Below are 27,315 nucleotides of genomic sequence, written 5' to 3' on the forward strand. Positions count from 1 at the left end.
TGTTCTGTATTAGTTTTTCACTTAATATTATGTTATTAGCATTTTTTATGTTACCGTATTATCTTCCTGATTATCGTTTTAATGGTGTGATTTAGATGAATTTTAAAACTGCCAAAATCTTCCATAGAAAATATGGTATAACTTATGGTTACATAGCTATATATCTTAGCAATTAGATCAACATTCACATACAGGAATAAATTAACTTATAACTTATCTAGCACAGTGCCTGCTATTTGATAGGTGCTCAGAAAATGTTCCTTTTCTTCTGCCTGAATGCTAGAATTTTCATAGTGGAAGGAACCTTGGGTATAACCCAAGTTATTTGATTGTTTCTTAGTCTGTTTTAATGGTAAAGAAACAGGCCTAGTTAATTTAACTGAGACAATGCAGACCTCTGTCCTTGAACTTAGATCGGGTTCAAGCCCTATTTCTGCCCCATATTGATTGTGTGACATTAGATAAATCACTTTGCCTCTTGGGAAATTTTTTTGTATATTAGGTGAGAGAGTTGCACTAGATAATGTAAAACGTTTCTTTAAGACAACATTTTTTGCCTCTATCCAAGATCTCAAGCTAACAAAATTGAGATAAAGACCCAAGGTCTCTTTAAGAAAAAAATATCTAATAAAGTGTGTTCTAGTCTCTTAAATAAGCTTATTATATAAGGAATCTCAGAGCACTATAAAGAAATACACATTTATTTGGAAGCAGGAAAGCTAACATTTTAAGAGCACACTATGTATTAAGGACGTCTTTAAATATTTTATGTGGATTTTCACTATTAATGCTCAATTATGCTCTTGGGTAGGTGGAATGCTTCTCAGTTTATTTGAGGAATTGTAACTCAGGGAAGTTACTACATTGTCCCAAATAACCCATCTAGTATATTTTCCAATATATCATGCTAATGTCTAGAAAACGGATGTGTTTATTTAAAAACAGTACTTAAAACTGTAAATAGCAGTATTTTTCCTTCTGTAAAGTTCTAGAAGGACCTTTTGATAATGGCTTTGTGGACCACGACTATTTAAAAAGCTCTGCAGGAAAGTAGGAAATAACTTCTTTTTTATCTCACATGAATTGTTCCTGTAGCAAGGAGACTGCTGAAATCATTCTTTTCATCATTCTTCAGAAAAATGTCAGGGTCTGAGGAGTGGGTGGCCTCTTGAACTGGAAACCCTGTGGCGCAGTGGAAAGCATAGCAGAGCTGAGGATGGAGTTCAACGCTCTGGTCCCAGCACTGATGCTAACTTGCTGTGTGAGTGAGCTCACTTCGAGAAGGCCATCGATAACAGCAAGGGAGATGTACCAGATGATCTCCAAGATCTTACAGTCTGTTTTTGACCTCTCTCTGTACATCTTTTTTTTTTTTAATCTTTGCTGTTCTGCTTGTGGGAAGGAAGTGGGGGAAGGTCTACAGTTCTGTTGGCAAGCTTTCAATTAGTTCTATTTATTAGCCTCGTACCTCACCTCAATCACCTGCTCTTACCTATTTCTGCAAGTCCCAAATCGTTTCAGGTGTTTGGCCACGGGGCTCCTTTCTGACCTAGTTTCCTTCTGTGACCATCGAAGTTATGACTTCCACTCCTCTTTTACGTTTTCTCCTTCTCCTCAAAGGAGTTTCCAGAATTGTAGTAAGAGCTGTCATTCAGAGATGGGCCCTTCTTCATTCTCTCTGCCTCTTTTTTTGTGGTAGGTGTTATTAACACCATTATACCTTTCCGGTGATTTCAGTGTCATTTCTGGAAGGAAAGGATGTAAATAAATTAGAGGTACACTGCGTCGTAGCTTTGGGAAAGTAAGTGGGGAGTGGAGAATATCAATAGAAATTGTGGTGAAAGACAAATAACATCACTGGAATTTTCCAAAGGAAATATGCCTGAGGAGGGGCCCATGAGTGGCTGGAAAGACATCAAAAAGATAAGGGGGAGTTTTGAGGAACCACAGCTTATGTATAAACTTTTTTATATAACCTGTGAACAGCTGGATGAGTCTGTAAAATTATTCATTAACTCATTAGGTATTTAGTGACAGCCTATTATATGTAAACTTGACCCTGGGTGCTGATGCTCTGAAGACCAATATGTACATCATTTGCTCCTGGCATTGAGGTAGAGTCAGAGGTTTAAACAAATAAACAGAATAGAAATACAACACAGTAAGTACTAAAAGGCATCAAAATTTAGAGGTAACTGCTTGCCCAAACTGAAAGAGAAAATTCTGTAACACATATTCTGGTTAATATTTTATAGAGTGGATGATAATTATTTTAAACTAATCAGGTGTTTGAAAAATATTTGTTAGAGGGTAGTTTCTATGATACATCCAATGTAAGAAAAACACAGAGCACATCATTCCAAGAATATTCTTTCAAGTACTATTCATAAGGGGAATGAAATGTGGAGCTTTAGAAGGGAGAATTAATTATGATTGAGATCCATTCCTATTTTGGAAAATACAATGAACAGAAGGCAGTGGCACATTATCTTGCACCAACTATAACAGCTCAAGGCATGGATAGTTCTTTATTAGGAGATGCATTTGAACATAAATATGATGCCTTGCAGGGGCAGGGGGGTGGCTCAGATGCTCCTTGGTTTAGAGGGGAATATGTGTTTTTCAAAGGGCAGACTCTTCTGAAGTATTCCCAGAGCGATCGTAAGTACTTATATCCAGGCTTTGAAATAATGGGGACTGCAGATTGTGCCTATCGGTAGACAGGATCTCCTGGGAAGAAGAGATAGCTGAGTAAAACATACCATAATTACTAACCTTGGGATTTCTCTACCTCTTACCACTCTGTTATCTACTTGTATAGTTTCCCTTATCCTGTAGAGAAGAGGGGCCACAGAGAGCCATACCCACGTTTGTCTCCTATTTTCTTCAAACCCCTAGCAATGATCAGGAGAATGAAGCCACGAGACGGGAAACATTTACTTCCAGGCACCGCCTTCATTCATTTCTAATAAGGAATTGTTACCAGGCACAAGTCATGCTCTTATTAATTTCAAATTAAAACTCAGACTATATATGACCTGTTTACATCAGCCATTTTCCAATTTATTTATTTGGGCTGTAATTATGACTGATTGCTCAATTCTTCTTGGAACAGAAATAGTGTGATTTAATTTCTGTTGAAGTTTTTACAATAACAACCAAGGAATCTTCTCCACATAAGTGTATATGATACCTATTTCTAACTTTTTACATTAAGGTAACACACTTGGACACTTGATACATTGTGGAAAATAATTTGTCTTTTTATTCTGTAACTATGTCTAGGCAGCTCCAACAAATTGAACTTTGTTCCATTTTCAAAAACATAAGAAGTAAATCATCCATGAGCTGTTTCTCAGTGTCAGTACTTATTTATTTGCTAATATGTGTGTGCACATATCTACATATATGTACACACAGTCACATATATAAACATGCCAAGAGGTTGGAAGCAAAGTACTCCTTGATAACAAAATGTTTAAAAAGCTTTGTCGGGGTCTGTGTCACAGTCCCATTCTGATAAACCAGACCCACCCTTTATTTTGCATATAGAAACTAAAAAAGAAATTTCATTGGTTGTTTATATTATGTTAAAAGGCTCAACCTTTCTATTTGACATTGTGTCCTATTTAAGCTCATCCTTTATCATCTGACAGAAATCCATTTTAAATATTGTTTGGAAGTCAGATTTCTGAGGCTCTCCACTGTTACTAGACTTTATTTTTGTGTGTGTGATGTACTGCCCAAAATTGTCTATTGATATGAAGCAGGCTGCAGAACGATTTTTCAGCTTTGATCACAAGAATGAATCGATTTTTAACAAGCCCTTGTAGGGCAGCAGTGGCTGATGTTGTGTGTCTAACAACTTCATTGAAGGGCTGCATTTGATTTGCTGTTGCTATGTGCTCTCTTTCAGCGAGCTTGTCTGTGAAGACTTCACCCACTGAAGATCTTTTATGGGGTTAGAGAATGCTGTTAAATGTTATTTACTGATTAAAAAATAATCACAGGCAGTCATTAAACAGAATCATCAATTTGCCATTAGTGTTACTTGTTGTAGGCTTTGAAAATGCGAATGAAACTCAAAACTAGCTTTCCCACTGATCAAGCTGATTAAAATAAAAAGATATTTGTTCACTTTGAATGTGCAAGGTTAGTGGCGGAATCTATTGTGGTGTTACTTTTTCTCCATGCTTATTATGTTTTGTGTTCAGCCAGTAGGCTAGATTAGAAGGCATTGTTGTCTTCACAGAAGAACCATGCAATCGGAAGTCTCCAGAACTGTCAGCACCCTAACATAATTGGAAACATAAAATCATAACACCACTGATTACTTATGTCCCAGTTGCAAACTACATCGTGGGCCAGTATGCTAAGCTGGACAATTAGCTATTGTTACTGGCTTCCTAAAAATAGCAACCTAGCTTTTAAATCAGCAATAGAATTGTCGTTCCCTTTTCCTCTAATTTTTATTTGATTTCTACAGTCAGTTAACAAGCCAAACTGGGTGAAATGTCAATAAAGACAAAGTCTTTATTAAAGAAAATTCTCATTAATATTACTTCAAGTTTTATTCATCAAAGTATTTTATTCTAATTTTTCTTTTAATCTCTGTTAAGTTAATACATTAGGGGATTTATGTATGTAAGTGTGCATATGTAGTATTAGCTCTTTGGAACATAGAAAGGGTTTGTTTTTCTAAAAAAGGTTTTAACCTACTTGTCAGGTATCTTAGTATTATCCTTCACTTGTTGGATTCCACTAAGATTATAATGTCCTTTCTATATCTTGACAGAACGACCCCAAGAATATTCATGGAATAGGAATATAAATGGAAGGATTTCCTCCTTCCATTTAAAAATATAGTGGAGCTTTTTTCATTACTCTTGAGATTTTTATCTTGACCAAAGATTGACAATTTTAAGAGCATTTTTGACATCTGTGACTGTCCAGAATAGAATGGAATCAATGATTAAACTGGGCAAATCCAGGAAAACCAACCTGATGGAGCAAAGAAAAAATTATATTTCTGATTTTGGGGAAAAAAAGTCAAACTAAAATAATTGCATTTGTCCTTAGCCCTCTTTCCTGAGAGCTTATCACCACCTTAATGTCACAGAAAGGATTCAGGTCAGAGAGGAAACACTGCAGTTTTACAAGCATAATCATGTCATTGAGTAAAAAATTTACTCTCCTATTGAAATCGTGTTTCTGCTGATTGGTGTGGCTCAGTTGGTTGTGATACTGAGCAGCAACGGGGGTCCTTCCCGCCACCACCCTCTAGGCAAAATTCCAGAGCAAAGGTTTGGTGATACGGGAACGGAGTCTTTATTCCAGAGCTTCACAATTTTGGAATAACAGCTTTCCACATGCATTAGTCACTTAAGCCTATAAATTAAGGCTAAACTCTTTAACACCTGAGTTCTCTTAGCATCTCCCCGTTAGTTTTAATTATCTTATTTCTATAGGGTTAGTTTACAAACTAAAACAACGTAAAATACAAAAGCTACACAGTTTTGGAAGAATGGCAGGCTTCTGCCCTCAGAGCTCATCCCCTCTAGAACACCTACAGAAGCATAAACCTGACACCCTCTGCCAGGCCGCCTGGTCCTAGGCGGCACCTGAAGTTTCTTCCCATCCAAAATATTGTCCGTTGGCAAACTGAGGCAGCTGCATCATGATCATCCAGGCATCCTCGAGGAAGAGAGAGCCCAAAAGAGCCTGCAAGCCAGAGAGCCTGAGAATGCTTATATTTCAAATCTTCTCGTCCACAATCCCATGTGATCTGGAGGCATTCAGCTTCTCAGCCAATCCCATCCTAGGCTGCTTACCATTGCCTTGGGCATCCTCCTCCTATGGCCACTCCCTACTCCTTCCCAGTGATTGGCTCAGATTTCTCTGTATCAGTTGGATGCCATTCCACAAAACGAAAGGTTGAAGGTTCGATTCCCAGTCAGAGCACAGGTCTAGGTTGTGGGTTCAGTCCCAAGTTGGGGCATGTTGAGAGGCAACTGATCGATGTTTCTCTCTCTCTCTTTCTCCTTCTCTTCCCCTTTCTCTAAAAAAAAAATAACATTAAAAAATAGTTTTGAGTTACAACAATATCTAGAAAGAAACCAAGATCATAATAAACTTTGAGTTTTGTTTTACAGAGTATGAGTAATGGGAATCATAAAGGAGGAATTGCTTATAACTCCATACTTACCATTTTCCTTCTTGTATTCTTTACATTTGCTTTTTGTTTTGTGTGTTAAATTGACCAAAATCAACCAAAAACTCTGGGTTTTACTGCTAAATTTATGATGAACTACTCAATGTGTTAATATTTTTCTGGTCAGCTATCATTATATCCTCTGTTAATAAGATCTAAAGAAGCAATTCATGAGCTTCTGTGATTATTCTGTTCCCTTGGGTGGTGTCTGGGTTTCTGTATTCTCTTAGGAAGACATTTATATTTTATTCTTAAACATGTAAATACAGAGCAAAATTTAGGGCCTGGTCAAGAGACATGAAGTAGAGTGCTTGCTTTTATCTGTCTTGTTTATTCTTCAAGTTAGCAGAGCACGAAAGATTCTCTCCAAGCTGGCTCAAGGCCACCTTTTTTGAATGAAACTTTCCTCAGACCCAGGACCATAAATTTACAGTGATCGCCTCTGCACTTATTAATTCTATGAGAGCCCTTTATTATGATGTGTTGGTCCTCTTATTTCACCAAATCACAGATACTTTGTGATTCACCGTTTACCATTTTTATCATATCTTAGAGTAAAATTAGACATTCCTTTAAGTCTTTTCATTCCCTTTATTCTTCCCTGGGAGAGAACAAAATTCTTTGTCCCACTCGCCATATGTTTGAAGACCATCTTTTCTTGAATAAGTTTTTCAAAAAACACCCAAAGTCTCGCTTTTCTAAAACAGCAATGCTATCTTTCTCTCTGAAAACACATTGGAATAAAAGATGCCTGACAGCAGATTAGGGAAGTGACATATATTTTACTTCCTTTTAGATGAAACCTTCTAAAACATATTTACTTACCAGGGGCAGTGACAGCCTGTCTGGCAAAAGTAATTGATATCCTTCCTGGTTATTGTAGAAAGGGAAAAATGAAACAAGAAAAACTTTACTAGTACCGTCAGAGAAGAAGAAGCTGGAAGAAAACTAATTTTCATTAAATTAACGTTTCCTTTTGGGCACATCCGGCCACTGACATTCTTATGTAATTGTAGGAACTTTGTGCCTCCCTGGGGTTAATAATCAGTCTAGGTATGCTGTTTTTAAATATTTCTTCCAGAGAAACATACACATGCCTTTGAGGTAGAATGAGAAATATTTGAAAATAGCAACTTCATGCATTACTATCCCTGAAATATCATCCTAATTCAATGTAGTGCAACTATAGTCTTTCAGATTAATATGCACAAAAGCCTTTTCTAAATGAAAGCTCATTTTTTAAAATGAGATTTGAACTGGGATGCTGGTCCCAGTATTTATAAGTGAAACGATCATAAGGAAATCTGTCACACATTTTGGAATTTTTACTTTGGTCATATATAAAATAGAAATGCTGTAGTACCTGCTTCATGGAGTTGTTTGTTGTGAGGCATATCTGCAGTCATGTAAACATTATGTATTATTATGAGATGTGTTCAAAGAAATGTGGTTTTGATATTTATTTGTAGAATATGAAAGAATAAAATACATACATACATACATACACGCACACACATGGGGGACCCCAAAAACCTGGAATTTATTTATAAAAATTGTGTACTTATTCTTACATGTTTAAACCACAGTTACCTTCAGAGTACTCTTCATTTGTTGCAATACACCTATCGAGACTACTCAAAACAGTTTTTGAACTCCTTGATTTTAATGCCTTTAGTGCTTCTTCCATTTTTTGATTCACCTCTTCCACATCAGCAAAATGTTTGCCTCTGAGGACATTTTTCATCCAGGGGGATAAAAAAAGAAAGTTGCTTGGGACAAGATTGGGTGAATAGGGAGGGTAGGGCAGGGGGTCATGCCATTTATGGTCACAAACTGCTGAACACTCAGCATGGTGTGGGCAGGCGTGCTTGTAAATAACCCATCATGAAATGGGCAAAAACACAGAAAGAGTCTTCAGAAAAAATTCGCTGAAACCCAACTCAACCTTTCACAACAACGCCAGCTGGTGCACTGATACAGATGGGTTCCTAGAACACTCACCTAGCAGGGGAAGCCTGTCCTACAAGGGGCCAACCCTCCATAAGATAATTCTGGCTTTTTTGGGGGGGTCCCCCATAGTATTATCTTTTCCTGAGAGAGGGTCTTTCTATTCTGCTTTAAGAAACAAATAAAACATGCTTGATTTTTTTTCAAAGGGCCATAGCCAAGGATGTCAAAGTTGTTCTTTTAAGCACCACAAAAACTTTCAAAGGAATATTTACAAGATTAATTTCTTAAAGATTTTCTTATAAATCTTCTTTTCTTCTTAGCACTTCAACCCTGTCTCGATCAAACTGTCATCTGCAGAGATATTAAGATATATTTTCTTGGCTTTTGAAATGCAGTCACAGGTCAGTGTTGCTCATTTTAAAACTTGGGAGAGTGAGGTTATTCACTGTTCTAGAAACTACAATAAATCTACAGCAAACCTAGAGGCTGGGAACTGAGCTCCTCTGTGAAACCCCAAACTTTCTAAGCACTCTGGGATATCCTTGTTTCTGTTAAAGCATCCTGCTCTTCATAAATCAGTAGGTGGCAAATGCCATCTGATCAGAGTGCAGTTGGTTGTGAGGCATCTGTAGAAGTCATGCTTTGTTGACCTAATGAGAGCCCTGTCTTCAGAGAAGTAGAAAATTAGTTGTTTCTGAAGGTTATAAAGTTCTAAGCCATTGCTTGCCACCTGAGTGCATTAATCTCATTATATTTGTTGTTTTCATAGTTAAAGAGTGGCTTGTCAGACTGCTAACTGTCCATGTCACTTCTCCGAGCCATTAGGTAATAAATTGGATATAATGTGTAATTTCTCAGGGTTTTTTTTAATAATGAAAAATATTATGTTAAATTCCATGCACTCAAATGTTCTTCAGCAATATTATGTAAGGTGGGGCAAAAGGTTTACAGTCGTGAGTACATGAAACAGCTTATTCTTTATTATTCTTTATTAATTATTATATCATTTTCAACAGGAACGGCTATAGACGTACTTTTTCCCCACCCTGTATAATTTCATGTTTCCTCACCTGTGCAAACTACAAAAACTCCTAGTCTCAGGAGCTACTCCCTTTTACTAGTAGGTTTGTCAGTTTTCTTCACTTAAGAATGTTTGACTTTGGGAAATCATATATACAGTATTTGATAACATGTACATTTATTAAATCTGTCCTTGAGACCTTTAACTCCTAAATGATAGTCCAATTTTTGATGAATCCTGAGAGGTCAGGAATTTTAATTAAATTTTATGTTATCAAGTTAAGCTTTTGAAGGATATCACTTATGATCTTGAAATTTTAATATTATAAATCATAAATTCAAGCATTGACTATGCACATGTTTTAAGATACAGTGTGTTAAAAATGTTTCATGTGTTGAGCATATTACAATCTGTAAGACACATTATCATATTATTTCACGTATTTTTCATTATTATTTGTCTCATTTTGGAAGTTGTACTATTTGTCTCATTTGTGAATTGAGGAGATTTAAGTGAGGAGTTGACTTGGCCAACTAAAGGCCATGTTGCTAGTTAGGGACAAAACAAAGGCTAGAGCACAGATAGAGTTGGATATCTTCCCCATTATGATACACGAGAAGTAATACAGAGTTTCTATTACTAGAGTAGTATTTTGTGCAATATGTAGAGCTTCCTTTCTCAAGGCTATTTATTGCTTTCCGATAGCATGAATCAGTTTTGCAAATGTCACTGAAGAATTTTGCAAATAATGTCTCTTAGGAGCCCTGTGCCAAGTTTCCAGGTTGGAATCTGCCCTGTTGCAGGTACAGCCATTCTGTGCTACTGCATAGAAAACAAGAAATGTCAGTGAGGGCTTCTTAACATCAGCAGCAACAACAAATTTCCATTGAGATGTTAGATGACTCTGCACAAAAATAATGCTGTTTTTATGACTTAGACCAGAGCAAATGCTGAAGCATTTACCATACTACCAATTGAAATTCCCTGCATTCATTTTTTTTCTCTCCCTTAGAACAATGTAATTTCTGCTACGGCAGCTTCTCACAGTAAGTTAGAGCTAAAAAAAAGCCACACCATTTCCAATCACAATTTCACAAGCCTTTTGCATCTTCCTTGTTTTGGTTGCAAAACAAAGAAGGGAAACTGTGTCCCCAGTGGAGAGGCCACAAGGAGGCTTCACAGAGAAGCCAAAGTTAAAACGATGCCAACGGGCAGATGGAACCCAAGTCTGAATAAGACAGTTCTGAGCCAGGCCTCCTTCTGGGGCTCTAATGCTGTAATGTAGCCTGGGTGTGCCCTGGTTTCACTGTCTTTATTATCTGGATTCCAGTTATTTATGAATTGAATTCCCACATAGTTATCTTGCTGTTATTGTAAAATGCCACATGATATTTTGTGCTAAGTCAATAAATGCCTCGTGCCACCACTGTATTTACTTTGGGTCTGTAATCTCTGTGCTTTACCCTTTTCCTGACATTTTCCAAGTCTCTCCCCGCAAATCAGCTGGCCAGGAAGCAGCTTCCTTTCAGCAATTGACAGTCTGCTGCTACGGGCCCAAGCACCAATTCACACCCCAGGGGACTGTCCGCCCCGGGAAGAGATTTGCTATCAGCTGGCTGACACTTTGGTTATTTAAAAAATTACTCCTAGGATTTGGACTTCTTGCAGATAATTCTTACAGAAACATGACAAAAATATTGTTTGAAGCTTAAGCTTAAAAATAAGGAAAAGAGATAAAGCAGGATCATTTGAATTGGAGAAATAGAGGGGATTTCATGAGGTCATGGGATAAATTTTCTAATTCAGAGACTTTCAAACTCTTTTCAACAACATCCATAATAAGAGATGCCATTTACAATGTGAATTACAATCATGTATATGCTATCATTGAAACCAAAGTTTTATAAAACAATTATTATCCTTCCCACATAGAATTGTTAAAGAATAATTTCCAAAGTTAAAAACATGATTTTCACAAAAAATAAGGCTGTCAAAAATTTTATTCAACTTATTCATTAATAAGGGGATCAATAAGATACTGAGGTTGGTTAAAAATTCATTTGAGGAGCTTGGTATTTATATGTAATTTAATAAAAAGGTGTTAAGATTGTTAGGTTAGACGCAAAATGGTTAATGTGTTACAGTAAAATCAATCATAACCTTAGCGTTATCTTTTCTGCCATAGAGAAATTATTTATGCCATTAATAGGTCATGACTCAGGTTAAATAGTACTACTCCAATGTCCAAATAGAACACCCCCAAACGCTGCCAGACAAAGGCAAGATTCTTTCTCTGTTTTAGGATTAAAATGCTAACCAGGAGGAGCGAGAGGGGAAGGAAGAAGCTCAGCCATCTGTCTTCAGGGACCTCAGCATTCTATGAAATGATAAGACTTTTTATAAAACTCCTAATTCTTTTCTCTCACAAAACTCAAACTTTGCTTATGTTGTACCTTAGGCTCTTTTCCTCCTGATTAGAATGGGATTTTAAATTTTGTAGAGTTTTTACAGCTATGGGAGAAAGCAGTTGGTTACCAGGAACCACTACCTCAGTTTACAGATTAGGAAACTGATTTTGAGAACAAAGATGATCTGCTCCACCACCCATAATCCCATAGGGCAGCCCCAGGGTGGACCCCCAGCAGGAAGATGCAGTCCCTAGACTCGAAAGGGTATAAGATGCATGTGAGTGATAGTCACCAGGTAGAAGACCCCCAAGCAAAACTGTTTTGTTCTGGTCTGAGTTGCTGTGTTGCTAAAATAGAGACAGAACTGTAAAGAGAATCAAAAGATAGAAAACATGTAAATGTCTATGTAAAGCTAGAAATCACTTTGAAAATGTAAAGTGGCTTAACTTATTCCAGTCACTTTATTGTGTATATTTTCCTTCCCTGGATGCCTTGTAACATCCACGATGTAAATGCACATATTTAGAAATAATTTAGATCATGGGTACAAGGTTCCCTTCCTACGTCTAGTTAATTTTTGTAAGTGCTTTCTCTCTTTTACATACAGTTCTATATTAAAATATTTAAAGATGTGATAGTTATTATTGCTAACAGATCATCACTGTAAAATGCTCTAAAATTTTCAAATTAAAGAGTACCATTCTGATAAAATGTACTATTGTTACATAAAACTTTCCACCTATAGAGGCTTCTAATTATGCTTTCCATGCATAAAAAATGCAACTAGAAAAACTGATAAATGGCCAACAGCTACTTCCCTGCTGATTATACAAAATTTCATTATAGTAGAACATTTAACAATTTAATTCCAAGCTCTCTCAGGAGTAGTCTATAAAATGTTTTGCTTAGCTCTCTTTTTAAGCTCTGAATTTTCAGCTTTGAGAAAAGGTGTGTTGAACCTTTGCCATATACAAAGTTAAGTTAGTAAATTACAAGAGGTGAGCTTGAAGATGACAGGTAAATACAGAAGAAATAAACAAAATCAAAACATGCTCAGTAGTTTTCTTCTCTCCTCATTCTTGGATGATAGTTGTTGAAATGGAAATGAGGCAGCTTTACTGCAAAGGGTACTCTCCTGATTCCTAAGATATAAGCTTAAAATTCCCTATAAACGTTATTTTTAAAAATAAAACATTCTAAGTATGTGTATGCCTTTTACAAAGCGCTTCAGACGGTTGCAATAACTGTTCTCTTGAGTTTTCTCTTTGTCAGTTCCTTCTTCCACCTCCACCTGCTTCCCTGCTTCTCCTGGCTACTTTGGTGGGGGCGGGGGGGGGGGTGCGGAGTTAGAAGCTTCCCTTAGGCCTTGATGCATCCATTGTACTTACTGCTCCAACACTGGGCAGGTGCGCTCCACCTGCCGAGAGAGATCATCTTGGGACCCCTGCAGGCACCAGAGTGGCGCCAGAGCTTGCGCAGGCCGAGTCCGCACCTGAGAACCAGCAGCCGTGAAGCCTAGGATGGCCTGTGAGAGGGTGTTTATTCACGGCTCTGAAGCATGGATCCAAAAGTCCTATCCACCACTGTAATCCCAGGAATCTTCCTTTGGTTTCTCCATTATTGGACTTAAATAGCCACTCTGCACACCATTTTCTATTGCCGATCTGTGGGGTCTAATTCTCTTCCTTTACAAGGTTGTTAGTCGAAGATTAGTTCCCTCATTTATACCTGGAAATACTTCTTCCTTTTATTTCTGCCAAGATATTCTGCCCCTGCGCTATCGACCCCTTCTTAGTCACACTCCGCCTCTCCTCGCTACCCTGTGCTCCAGCCACAGCACCCACGGCCTGCTTTCCTGCCTGTTCAGATGGAAGCCTTTTAGTGCAGAGATGATCCTGGGTTTGAAATCAGTTTAACCTGTGCTTGTACGCTGGCACTTACCAGCCACGTGACCTTTCAGGGGAGAAAAAAAATACTTTCTTCTACCTTAGGTTCAGTATCTAGGGACCTACAAGTTCAACTGACAAAGGAAAGATTAGCAAGATAAATGGTCTATTACATGTGCATGTAGAGGCCTTCAGAGAAAAACAATGAAGACTCAAAGAAGTAGCTGGAAACTGTGGCTTATATACCATTTCTCCAAGAACAATACATTTATGGGAAAGTTCCAAGACAACAGAAAAGAGATTTAGGGTTTTAGGCAAACAGTGGGGAGATCAACATACGGGGAAACTAATGGAAGGTAAAGGTGATCTCCCAAGGTTTGTTATGTGGACACCCCTTAATGTCATCGTTGGGCTAAGAGTCTACAGTCCTCTCCAGTGCAAGCAAATAGGGGGAGAGTAAAGCCGAGAGTTTTTTGGTGAGTTTTCTGTTTCTCATTTGCCTTCAGCTCAAAATAATCTTCTGCCAAAGTGATATATTTTATGGTGGTGTGTTCTGATCCTCTTCAATCTTAACAAGGTTACTCAATTCTAGGAGCCTCAACATTATACTCTCTTTAAAAAAAACAGAGTAAAACCTTGTATAATTGTGGGAATAAATGCCTCTTACCACTGCCATCACAAGGCTCTGCTCCCTTTTCAATGTCTATGCAAAGACCAAAGGTCTTCTCCGCTTCTAGTGTTTCTGATTTTACTCTTCATTTTCCTTCCTGCTGTCTATTTTTGTCATCTTAAATTAACTTATCCTTCTGGTGGGAAGGAAGAAGAAGCTCAAGAGGGATAAAGATATCGAAGTGGTAAGAGACTGAGGATTTTTAAATGTTTATCATTTTGGTCCTGCCCCATGAACATGTAGAAGCCATATTGTAACCTTCGCCTGTAACATCCCCTTTATCTCCTGTTCACCTCCACTTGCAAACAGCAATTGCTAAAATTATTTTTAAAGTCTAAAATTATTTTTTAATGTTATTTGTTTATTTATTTTTATTGTCCTGACCACTTTTCACTTTTGAGGATAGATATGTATTTCAAGTTTCTTGTTTAATTGACCACTAGAACAAATTCTCTCTTAGTGTTTTACATTAGAATTAGATAGATGATGGTATTAAGTGGCTGGATTCAGGTATAGAAATACTACATTTAGTTAATAATTATGGATGGGCAGCATCCTTGTACTGTTACTATTCTACCAACCCTAATGGTTGTAGAAGAAAAAAAATGCTGAGAGATTAATTAATTCTTTGGGCCCTTGTTAATTCTCTACTTGCCACTGAGGCTGCCCCTTATGCGAATCACTTAGCAATGTGAGAGATCGAGATGGTTATTTTCCATAGATGTTTTCATGGATTCACTGCTTTGTAGCCATTCTGATAACTTCTGATTTAGGCAGAATTCAAATCAGGAACCTTAGGGAAAACTTCTATACCATCATACCATTACCAAGTTTGTGAACCCCCTCGACTTCCAGCCTGGAAGTTTCACATGAGGGTTTTTGGGGTTTTTTTTTTTTAAACAATTTCACATACACTGTTAAAGCAGACTATCAAAATCTGACCTTTCTTGAAGTTTTAGAAATTGAATAAAACAAAGTCAGTGACTGATTTCATTTCAGCTGAATTTCCCATAGGAGGACTGAGGAGAGTTGTAGATGTCGTTTGACGAGCATGAATTCATGATCATCTATGGCTTAAAGCTAGAAAAATTTACCCATTTATGACAATGAGGTCTTGTGTTAAAATTCAAGTCTTTACTATAGATCTCTGCTTTATTTCAAGACATTTGGTGAACTGCCTTTTGCAAAATACAAGGAACACATTTGTACATTTTACTTCTCTAATGACCAATAATAGTATAGGAAATGGGGAGGCCAAAGAACTTACGCGCACAAGCAATCCATGGGCATGAACTAAGAGGGGGGGATCCATGGGCATGAACTAAGAGGGGGGGGTTGCTGAAGGGAAGGGGGATACCGGGCAGAAGGGGGCAAAGGGAAAAAATGTGGGACAACTGTACAGCATAATCAATAAAATATACTTTAAAAATGACCAAAAGGACAGTGTATCCTGTATTTAAGGAGAAGTGAGTTATGGTTGGTGACAAAATAGATATATATTTTTGAAATTAAAGTATGATTCAGTTTTCTAGAAGATTAGCTGATAATTGCATTTGTGTCACGATAACTCCATTTGAAAATAGTAATTTTGCAAACAAAACTCACTTGCTCCTTTCTTGACACCATTGCTTTTGTACAATTAAATTCCTATGCATGCCTCAAAGGGAAAAAATGGAAAGCATGTCTTTCTTTAACTGTCTATCTCTGTCTTATCATAAATTTGTTTTCATTGTGATTATTCTTCAAAAGGAAGGCAAAGCATGAATGATTTTCCCTGTAACATAAAAATTTTTGACTTAATTGATTTTAATAGTTGATTCTGTTTTCTGATTTCAACTCTTTTTCCTGACAAGCTCCTATTTCCTGTTTTCCAGCCCGCCTTCCCATCCTGTAGCTTGACAGGAAGGCATGAAAAGACTGTTGAAAACACTGCCTCACGCCTCTAGCGCTCTGCATTTTACCTTAACGGTTACTCAATAATTACTTGTTGAATGAGAACTTAATTTTCCCTTCCATGTAAAACTTGATGTGTGGCAGAAGGCAGTAAATTGGAGGTCGTGGCTTCTACAGACAACTTTGGGTATCAAAACAGTGCACCAAACACCAGTGAGCAGGGAGGCACAAGGAAGAAAGGGACGGACACAGGTTGTGCCCGACTGGGAAACCTCCTCTAGGCCTCTAGAGTCACTGGACTTGTGACATCCACGAGGATGGAGACTCACCCTGCCTTTGTTCTTGTTGTCTTATAACTCATTCACCTGGTACAGTAACTGGCATGGGGGCACAGAAAATGCTGTTAGTAAACTTACTGTTAATACCAACAGAAATACCACTCTGTAAATGCAAAATGGAATTAAGTGATTCTCCTTATAATCTCTGTGATATTTTAAGTTATCCCAAAGTGTTTTGAAAGATGACTTTCTTTTGATAGACAACATGTTCATGTTAAAAACAAAAAGATAGTAAAGCTATCTGGATAATTATTACAGAACGAAACAACAAAGTTGCCCATTTATTTATTTTTAATCTTCAGTGACATAGCAGTGCCTCAGACTTTGCAATAAAATATCTTGTGGTGCAGGCAGAAGGACTTTTAAATTTTCTATTTTGGGAGAAGTAGGATTTCTGATCAGTACAGCACCCTTTAAAGTCACTCAGTTGATGCTTGTTTATTTAGGGAGAAAAGAAACGAAGAACACGAAGAGATTTCCTGAGAGAGTTAGAGTGAACAGTGATTAAGCTTAGAACATAAAATTACCATTTATGATTAGTTCAGTTCAATTAATCCCATCTATCTACCCATCCCTTAATTCGTTTATTCAATGAAGCATCATTTATTGAAAAACCTATTTTGTGTTAGGCTCTGTGCAAAGTCCTGGGGATACAGGGTTTAAAGACACCATCAGAGAATCCATAGTCTGGCAGTAAAGACTGAGCTGTAATTTCAGTGGCCAAGGTTAGTGCGAGTGTTATGCTAGGAATTTGGGGAACTGGAAACACACAGGGCAGGCAAGTGGGGCAGCTGTAAGTCACAAATTATGTGATAACCACGTGGTAGGCAAGAGGAAGAAGTGCCAAACAGTGGCAAAAACACAGTCCTCTCTAAAGTTTTAAATGGTCCCTGCCCTCAGAGAGCTAGCAATTCTTACTTCCCTTAGTTTTAACGCATATCTTATAGGCAATCAGCTTTGAAAATAGTCTTAGCTCTGACGGCTTCCGTGAAGTTTCCGGTAATAAATTTAGGTATGTAATCCTAGGTCTCCGATTGTTTCTAAGATTACTTGTGTACTTCCATTTCCTCTGCTAAAGGGTCTTATCACTACCATGATTTTTGCATAGTGCTGTATTCAAAAGTCACCTAGAAGTACAGCAAGAAAATCCAACCAACTAATGTTAAGTTTGGTGACTGTGACATGTTCATAAATTTTTCAATATTATCTATGAAATACTGTAAACCTGTTTGTCCCAAGAAAACCTTTACATTACTGTTTTAATTAAATCTCCCAAACCAAACAGGTTTCTGCAGAATATAATCCATCCATTCAGGTGTGAAAGGCTGGAACCTATTTGCATATTCCCAACCCTGATAGGATAAAATAAATTTATTTCTGAGTTGTCTGGGTTCTGCAGATACTGCAATTACTATTGTATACTGAAGCATTCTCCTAAAAGACTAATTTAGGGCAGTTCTAAAAAATACTGGAAATATGAAAATAGAATGTAAGCTCATGGGGCAAAGAGAGTGTTTTAATTTTGGTTCTCTTTACTGCTTTGAAAGTGCTGTGTGGGCCTAAAGCTTCTTATAGATATGTAAATAAAAATGGAATAGTTAGCTGAATTAGAATAAAGACAAGAGACTTGCTTATAAAAGGACTTTTATGAAAGAAGAAATAACCAGATTTTAGAGGATGCAGCCATTGGGAAAGAATGTTCTGGAATATATAGATCTAGTTTTATTTTCTTAGACTCATCACCAGGGGAACAATATTTGCTTAAAATTCAGCAATGATTTACCATTGTAGAGCTGGAAGCAGACCAGTAATTCAATAGATGGCAAGTAGAGTAATTATAGCTCAGAGTTACCTTTTCAGTCACTCATGGTGGGGAAATGGCAGAACCCTAAGGAAGGGGAAGAAACAGAGAAGTGGAATTTAGAGAGGGATGAAAAAGACACAGGCCTGAGCTTCACGTATTTGAGGGGACTGCCCCGTGTACACTGACTCTCAAAGGAAAAGTGGTGGGAATTTCTTTAAATGTAAAAACTATGACAGTGTTAAAGGCAAAGCACAGACATGACCGTGATGATGAAAAGAAGGATAAAAAAACATAGGTGGTCGCCATCTGTAAAGCATAGCCCGTTTTTTAAGATCTGAAATGCAAAAAGCAATTATCTGCTGAATAGAACAAGGGCAGATCAGAAAGGACGAGAGTAAGCGAACATCAGAAGCCTGCAGGGCGGTCGGAGAGGCCAGGACACAAAATGAGTTCCAATTAGAGCAGGTCACAAAGGAGAAGGAACAAACCTCTCATGACACGTTTGAAACAAGAACAAGGCAAAGGGAAGTGCCGGCTCCCCAGTTAATAAGGAGGGAAAACAAATAACATGACAGAGAGAAGGCTTTGCTTTCATAGCTATTTCTTTTTAGATCATGACCAAGAAAGAAAGCATCTACAATAAGAGACTAAATACAACCCACAAACAGAGGCTTAGAGATAGTTATTAAAGGAAATATCAAGCAATTAAAATTTTACTCATTTTAGCTAAATGCAGTAGATTACCTGTAGTAGTGAGATGGAAAAGAATATTCTTTCTGAAGATTATTCTTTTTTCTGAGTTTTTAGGACTTGGACAAAATTTCACAACTCATAGAGTTTTGAAAAAACTTCTGGGAGAGATCACTCAATATTATCAAATAGCTGGAGATGAAATTATTGTAACAGATTTTAATTAAAGGCGACACCAAAAATATGTACCTTTAATCAAAATTTTTCATTCTAAGAAAGGAACATGACCATTTTTTCTCCAAATCAAGCATTCATGTCCTAATTAGTAATAAATATAGGCTTATCATCAGAAAATTAGGTGAACTAACAGCTTTTTTCGAACAAAATAATTATGCTTTAGGCTAAATGGGAAATGTGTCTGTGTTTATATTTTCTTTAGAGTATTCTCCATTAATACAGTGAATGGGATAAGCCTAGTGATAATATTTTACATTTACAAATATAAGTATATCTGAAAATGGTATGATGAAAAGATGGTCCCCAGTCCCTTCAGAATTAAAGCATTTTGTTAAATATTTATTAAGTCTCATGTGGATATTTAACCAGTTTATTGAGCAGCTGAACTCATTAGAATAGTAATATGAAATGATTTTGTTCTTCCAGTCTTCTTCAAGCACACTTTTGTGTCTACCTTTATAGCCTTCTTAACTGGGAAAGGTAGAAGAATGTGGTGATAAGTAGTGAGGACCAGAAATGCCTGATTCCAACACATGCTATCTGTGTGACTTAGGGAAAGTTACTTAACTTTTCATGCATCAGTTTCCACCTCTGTAAAGTAGGAATGGTAATAGTACTTCATAGGATTATTGGGAGGCAACCTTGAATCACTATCTAAATAAATCTCAGTGACTAGTTCATAGTAAACGTTCAATATATGTGACTACAGGATTATCTCAGCCAAATCCCATATTCTCCCAGTCTTGTTTGGCTATTGAAATCTCAATCTAATATTTTTAAAAGTTCTAGTCTTATATCCTCTCTTCTTTCTATTTAGTGTTGACCCTAGACTTCAGGGAACTGTTTGAAAGAAGAAGGCAATATCTTTCAGTCTTCTTTTAGGTTCTAACTCTTCTGATACCAAGACAAACATTTGGGTTCTGGAGGAAAAGTCAAGATTTCCCAGGACAAAGCCAAACGTGGGCTCCTGCCGTGTAGAGGAGATGGCATGGTAGGTGGTAGGAGGGAAAGCAAGAACTCTTAGGGCAGGCCCTCTCACTGGGCTTTTTCATGTGGCCTTGGAGGAGGTTGCTATGGGAATTCCCGAAGCATGGTTACTTGGCATAGATTCTGGCTCCTCTTTGACACTTTTGACACTCTTTCACATTTCCCTTACCTCCTGGTAACTGGTGAACCTCATAAGCAGGGTCTCCTCAAGAGGCAGGCCACAGTCCTGGGATGGCACTGACCAAATAGCCAGGCTGCTATTTTTCTAGAGGTCTCTCAGCAGTCACATCATTCCTGTGCAAAGTGGTGGGAATGCAGGATACTCCACCTACCCTCTTCCTTTTTCTTATAAAGACATGTAGCACAGCTAATGTGACAGCCTCTGAAAGCCCTGGTTGTTGGAAGTTCTTTTGAAACACAGACACTCAGTATCTACTTGGTCTTAGTTGTGATGCTAGCACCAATTCCAGGGAAACAGGAAAAGTCCCATAGCAACTTGTCACAGACACACAAATCTGTTAATTCGAGGCCATGGCTACTGACTATAATCTTTTAACTTGAGAGATTCTTTCAGTGTTCCATTCCCCAGTGCCGTTGCTCAGTATGAACCTCCTTTGTTTAGGTACCGCGTATCTGATTTATCACTCTCCACCTCAGAATCTCATGGGTGAAATTCATTTGTAATGACATTTTGGGAATTCCCATTAAGCACAAGTGATGCAGAATGAGTTATGTGGGTAATTTCAAAGATTACAGTCTATTACAATTATCCCAGCCCACACATATGTTTCAACTCCATTAAATTTGCTTGAATAGCAGGTATTTAAAAAAAGGTATTTATTGGATGTATGGCCCAAAAGAATAAGATTGGGGAGGTTCCAGTCACTAGCTCCCCACTCCTGTATTCCTGGTCTCTTCTCACATGTGTGAGTACTATGGCTGGTTGCGACAGACATGGTTCACTACAATGGAAATGGCTCCTCCTATGTTACTGCTCATCTCTTTCCATTCATTACTTGCATTTCGAGGAGAGATGGGGCACCAGGCCATCATATTAATGGCAGAAATGTAACATCAGCTGGAGCATCTCAGGAAACAGGACATAGACTTTTCATAATGCTCAGCTCAAAACTTTGTTGGTTCTAGATGAAGCCAGCTTTTCACCAGTTCCTCTCCCTAGGACTGTTACACTTGAAACAGGTGGTTTTATCCCTGGTTTACTATTTTTATCCATGTAGGGGAAGGGATATCTGATACTGTATCTTATGTGAAAGACTACCTTTAATGATTCAGAACTTTTTAAAAAAATATGGCTTGGGATCCTTCCTTCCTTTATTATTTCTAAAACTAGAGGGGAAATACCCATGAGGAAAAATATCTAATACAGACTGAAATCTGCTTTAGCATTTGAATTCTAACCGCCAAGTTTTGGTAATACAAAAGGAAACTTGAAAAGACATTGCTATTTCTTCGGATACTTCCCTATTAACTTGTTATACCAGCTTTCCTTGATACTGGGTAGTAGACCTTACTCAATTTAAGTCTGGTGTGAGAAAATTGGGCAATAACACTTTAATCCTGGAGGACTGATTTCATTAAAGATCTTATTATGTATTGGTGATCCAGCCTTGCCGCCTTAAGTATGGCTCAGAGATGACATTGATGAAATCGCTCCTGTCATTAGACGTCAGGCCTAACACAGTTACAACTCCCAGAGGTATAGGAGTGCTGAGTCATGTCAAGAAACTCTGGATTAAGAATTAAAATTCTTAGTTTCTACCAGCTCAGAAAGCTACTTGGTTTCTCTGGTCCTCAACCCAAAATGAAGCTCAGTAGTTCTTTTCCATAGTTACTACTTTAGACTGGGGCTCAACCCAAAATTAGTCCTGTATTTTGTCATTTGCGTTCCCCAATAAAATACATAATACTTTAATAATAGCTAATGTTCACTGAGTACGTACAATATGCTAGGCATTGTGTTAAATACTTCATGTGTATGATCTCATTTAATCCCCTCAGCCATTCAAGGGAAGGGAAGTAATATTTTATACATGCAGAAACTAAGTTCTAGAGAAAAGAAGCATCTTACTCAAAGCCTGAAAGTTTATAAATGATGGGAATCCAGGTCTTGTTGGCTTCACAGTGCACATTTTTAAAAATATTTTATTTATTTTTAGAGAGAGGAGAAGGAAGAAGAAAGAAACATCAGTGCCTGAGAGATACATTGATTGATTACCTCTCACATGCCCCCAGGGACTGGCCTGTAACCCAGGCATATGCCCTGACCAGAAATCAAACCTGCGACCTTTCAGTTTGCAGGCCGGTGCTCAATCCACTGAACCACACACACCAGCCAGGGACAGACTGTACACTTTCAAACAGACTACTAATACCACTATTAAAACTATTCAGACTGTGTTCCTCATTTCTTTATTAATTTGATTATTTTTTAGAGAGGGACACGATCAGGTTGAAAATTTAAATAACAGGTTTTTTAATCTACATTGCAAAATATTTCTGGACCGTGTTTCTCTGATAGTCCAATCAATCTTCAGTTTAGCTTCAAATGCTATTTCTCATGTCAGAGATCCAGGTTCTCACATACAAGTTATCAACCTCATGGATGATGTTATTTGTTTAATGAATTCAGTTTGCCTTCTGTGTTAGTCTTCTGTTTTTGCATAGTTTTGTCCCTTCAGTTCTGATCCTGTTGACATTTTCTGTGTTCTGCTTTTAGTGTCCCAGGACTTGACTTTTCAATCTTTGCTCCTTGAAATTCACTCAGTTGCCAAACTTAAGTATCTGTATCAGTTAGTGTTGTTAGCAAGTGGTTTAAAATTACTACCTGAAAATGGTACTTATCTGTTGTTAATAGGGCAACATCCAATGGAAAGAAAATTCTAAGAAACTGCCAGTTTATCTTTTAAAGAAATCGTTTAATCCTTTTATTTACCCTGAATAAGGGTAGACACTACCATTAATAACAAGCGGTACCATTTCCTGTAACGCAATCCCACCTGGCCAGGTGGTTCCTGTGGAATATTCTATCAAACCTGCTGTTGCCCTAGAGCTTCTCTTTTTCCTAGTTACGTTCCTCTTTGTGACAGAGCAGCAGCTTCACTGCAAGAGGAGAATCAGATAAATCCAGAGTGTAGTAAACCCATCAGAGAGAATAAAGAAACAAGGGGAGAAAAATAATTCTTTTTATGACCCAGCTAGAAACAACGTTCCTTTCTAGCCCTCCCCACAGAGCTGAATGAACTTGAAGTCTTAGAGTTACACAGAGTGTGCTTGGGCTGATCCAGATCTGCTAATGTCTAGGCATTTTAAAAGCTGCTTTAGACTAGTCTTGTCATCATTTTATGGCAGAAAGTTTCCAGAATATATTCAGATTTTGAAGCGGGTGGGAGGAGTGGTTTTGTATGTTCTAAACAATTGCCTAGGATGTGTGCTTCATCTTCTCTTATGGCATGTTTGTTAGAGCATGTTTATGAGTCAAAATAGGAGCAGGTGCTACGAAAAGGTGGGGGCACTGAGTGGGAGGTGCATTGGAGAAACAGGTGGTTAAACAAAGTTAAAGAGCTGTCTTTCTAACAGGTTATCACAGAACTTGAATATACTACTGTGTAAAGTGATTCTCCAAGGCAGGTTAGTGAGTTAGGAATGTACTTTCCTAATATTTTGCCACCAAAACCTTTTCCAGAAAGCAGCAATGGATATGTGTTTTTCTGGGAATACTATGGAAAAGAAATGCTATTTGAGTAGTCCCAACCTGCTTGGGTACAAAATGGCATATTCCCTCTGCTAGCAATCCTTAGCAAGTATTTTCCACAATTTCTGATGCATTGTAATTGTTACAATCATTTTAGAAAACAATTTGACAGTTTGTATGAAGAGCCATTATAGTGTTCATAACTTTTGACCTAGTCATTCCACTTTAAAATACATCCCCCAAAAAAAGAATCTAAACTAGAGAACAGGATATATGACTTCATTTTTTAGTGTAGCATTTTAAAACAAAACATTATGGTACTGTAAAAAACTTAAATGCTAAAGATAAGTAAGAAAATTACACTATATAAAATGTGAATTATGATATAGGTATTAAAATGATAATTATTAAAGACTGCAACCCATAGTTGTTTTATCCTGGAGGTGGTAAATAACACTGCAATGAACATAGGGGTGCTTATGTTCCTTCAGATTAGTTTTTTTGGTTCCTTCAGATATGTCCCCAGAAGTGGGATAGCTGGATCAAAAAGCAGATCTATTTTTAATTTTTTGAGGTACCTCCATACTGCTTTCCACAGTGGCTGCTCCACTCTGCATTCCCACCGACAGTACAAAAGGGTTCCCCTTTCTCCACATTTTGGCCAGCACTTGCTTATTGATTTATTGATTATAGTCATTCTGACAGGTGTGAAGTGACATCTTACTGTGGTTTTAATTTGCATTTCTCTGAAGATTAGTGACCTTGAGCATCTTTCCATACATCTATTGACCATCTGTATGTGCTCTTTGGATAAGTGTCTCTTCAGACCCTATGCCCATCTTTTAAATTAGGTTTTTGGTTTTGGGGGGTTTTTTTGGTGCTAAGTTTTTTAAGTTCTTCATAAATTTTGGATATTAACCCCTTATCAGATGTATCGGCGAGTATGTTCTCTCATTCTGTTGGTTGTCTTTTTATTTTGTTGATGATTTCCTTTGCCTTGCAAAAACTTTTCAGTTTGATGTAGTCCCATTTATTTATTTTTTTCTTTTGTTTTCCTTGCCTGGGGAGAGAGATCTGATAAAATATTGCTACAATGTCTGAAATTCTGCTACCCATGTTTTCTTCTAGATTTTTATGGTTTTGGATCTAACATTTAAGTTTTTGATCCATTTTGAATTTACATTTACACAATGGAATACCACTTGGCCAAAGAGAAGAAAATTTTACCCTTTGTGACAACATGGGTGGACCTGGAGAACATTATGCTAAGTGAAATAAGGCGGTCAGAGAAAGACAAACACCATATGGTTTCACTTGTATGTAGAATCTCATGAACAAACAGAGCAGGATGACAGCTGGTGGGGGGAGAGGTTAGTGGTTGGAGGGGTGGATCAAAAACGAAAGGACTCGTGGACGTGGGCAAGTGTGTTTGTTGCTGGGGGGAGTGGGGTAAAGGGGACTAAATGGTAATGGGAAAAAATACAATAAAGATTAAATTAAAAAAAGACTGCAACCATATGAAAATCCTTAGGAGAGATCAATAAAAGCAAAATACAAAATTGAATATACAAAATGATCTTATAAATGACAAAAGAAGCAAAGGAAAATTTTCTCAAAGAAAAGAAAAATGCTAATAGCAATTATGTTTTTTGAGGCTGGTAGGCTTATGCATAATTTTCTTCTGTTTTCTCATTTTTAAAACAATGTGGGTACAGATCACATATCATGGAAAAGTACAATTGAAAGATATATAATCTTATTAATCAGCATCACCCCAATAAATTTAATTGATTAAAATAAAAAACACATATGCTTATTTTGTATTTATAATAGTACAAAAAGATTTTTGTATTATTTGCTTATATACTTGCAGGCCCTTTTTACCCTTCAAATGAAAGTTGAAACATAACTTACTAATGTACTTTGGATATACATTTTTCCATATGCTCATATGAAACTCTCTTCAGAAATTTTTCACTGACCTTGACTATGTTTTGCAGTACTGAAATCTCCTTGGGGAATATTTTAAGGATAGAACAAATGAATGGTATTCACCTCTAGGGAAATCAGATCTATAATACTGAGGTATGGTGTAGATATGTTCAACAGCAAATTAAGAGAAGCTTAAACAATTAGTAGTTTATTTATCTCCCATTTCAAACGGTCTATGGGCAGGCATGCAGGGCTGCTAGAGTAGCTCCAGAATATGTCCAAGGACCCAGGCACTTTTAACTTTACCACATCAACACCCTTTTCATCTATGGTTTCAAAATGACTTTTATACCCCCAGGTGTCTCATCTATATTCTTTATTTTTTTTATTTTTTTAATTATTCAAGTACAGTTGTCTCCATTGTCCTGCCACTATTTTCCCCCAGCCCGCACACCCCCACTCTCAATCCCTCCCCGCTTCGGTTTTGTCCACGGGTCCTTTATATTTTCTCCTTGATGACCCTTCCCCTTCTTTCCTCCATTATCCCCCTTTCCCGTCCACTCTGATCACTGTCAATTTGTTCTTTATTTCAATGTCTCTAGTTATGTTTTCTTGTTTGTTTGTTTTGTTGATTAGGTTCCACTTACAGGTGAGATCATATGGTATTCATCTTTCACTGCCTGACTTATTTCACTTAGCATAATGCTCTCCAGTTCCATCTATGCTGTTGCGAAGGGTAGTAGCTCCCTTCTTTTCTTTTCTTTCTTTCTCTCTCTTCCTTCCTTCCTTTCTTTTCTTTCTCTCTCTCTTTCTTTCTTTCTTTCTTTCTTTCTTTCTTTCTTTCTTTCTTTCTTTCTCTTCCTTTCTTCCTTCCTTTCTTTCTTTCTTTCTTTCTTTCTTTCTTTCTTTCTTTCTTCCTTTCTTTCTTTCTTTCTTTCTTTCTTTCTTTCTTTCTTTCTTTCTTTCTTTCTTTCTTTCTTTCTCTCTCTCTCTTCCTTCCTTCCTTCCTTCCTTCCCTCCTTCCTTCCTTCCTTCCTTCCTTCCTTCCTGCTGTGTAGTATTCCATTGTGTAAATGTACCGCAGTTTTTTGATCCACTCACTTACTGTTGGGAACTTAGGTTTCTTCTAACACTTGGCTATCGTAAATTGTGCTGCTATGAACATTAGGGTGCATAGGTTCTTTTGAATTGGTGTTTTTGGATTCAAGGGTATACACCAGTAGTGGAATCACTGGGTCAAAAGGCAGTTCCACTTTTAGCTTTTTGAGGAAATTCCAAACTGTTTTCCACAGTGGCTGCACCAGTCTGCATTCCCACCAACAATGCACTAGGGTTCCCTTTTCTCCACAGCCGTGCCATCACTTGTTTTTGTTGATTTGGTTATTATGGCCATGCTGACTGGTGTGAAGTGGTATCTTATTGTGAGTTTTTTTTTAATATCTGTCTAACAGTATAATATAAGATTAAGTTGATATTTCAAATCAATGGGTAAAATAAGGCTTATTCAACAAATAAGTTTCATGGACCACTATTACTTGAAATAAAACAAATATAGAGCCCTTCTCACACATTATAC

General features: G+C 37.4%; 1 protein-coding gene across 1 annotated transcript in view; it reads left to right on the forward strand.

The window, feature by feature from the left end:
- Positions 1-27,315, forward strand: part of LOC129072236 (EGF-like and EMI domain-containing protein 1) — a 198,431-nt gene that overhangs the window by 16,441 nt on the left and 154,675 nt on the right. The window lies entirely within an intron of this gene.

Source organism: Pteronotus mesoamericanus, unplaced genomic scaffold (genome assembly GCF_021234165.1).
Source record: "Pteronotus mesoamericanus isolate MK-2021 breed Mesoamerican mustached bat unplaced genomic scaffold, CSHL_Meso_final contig_116, whole genome shotgun sequence".
Taxonomy (NCBI): domain Eukaryota; kingdom Metazoa; phylum Chordata; class Mammalia; order Chiroptera; family Mormoopidae; genus Pteronotus; species Pteronotus mesoamericanus.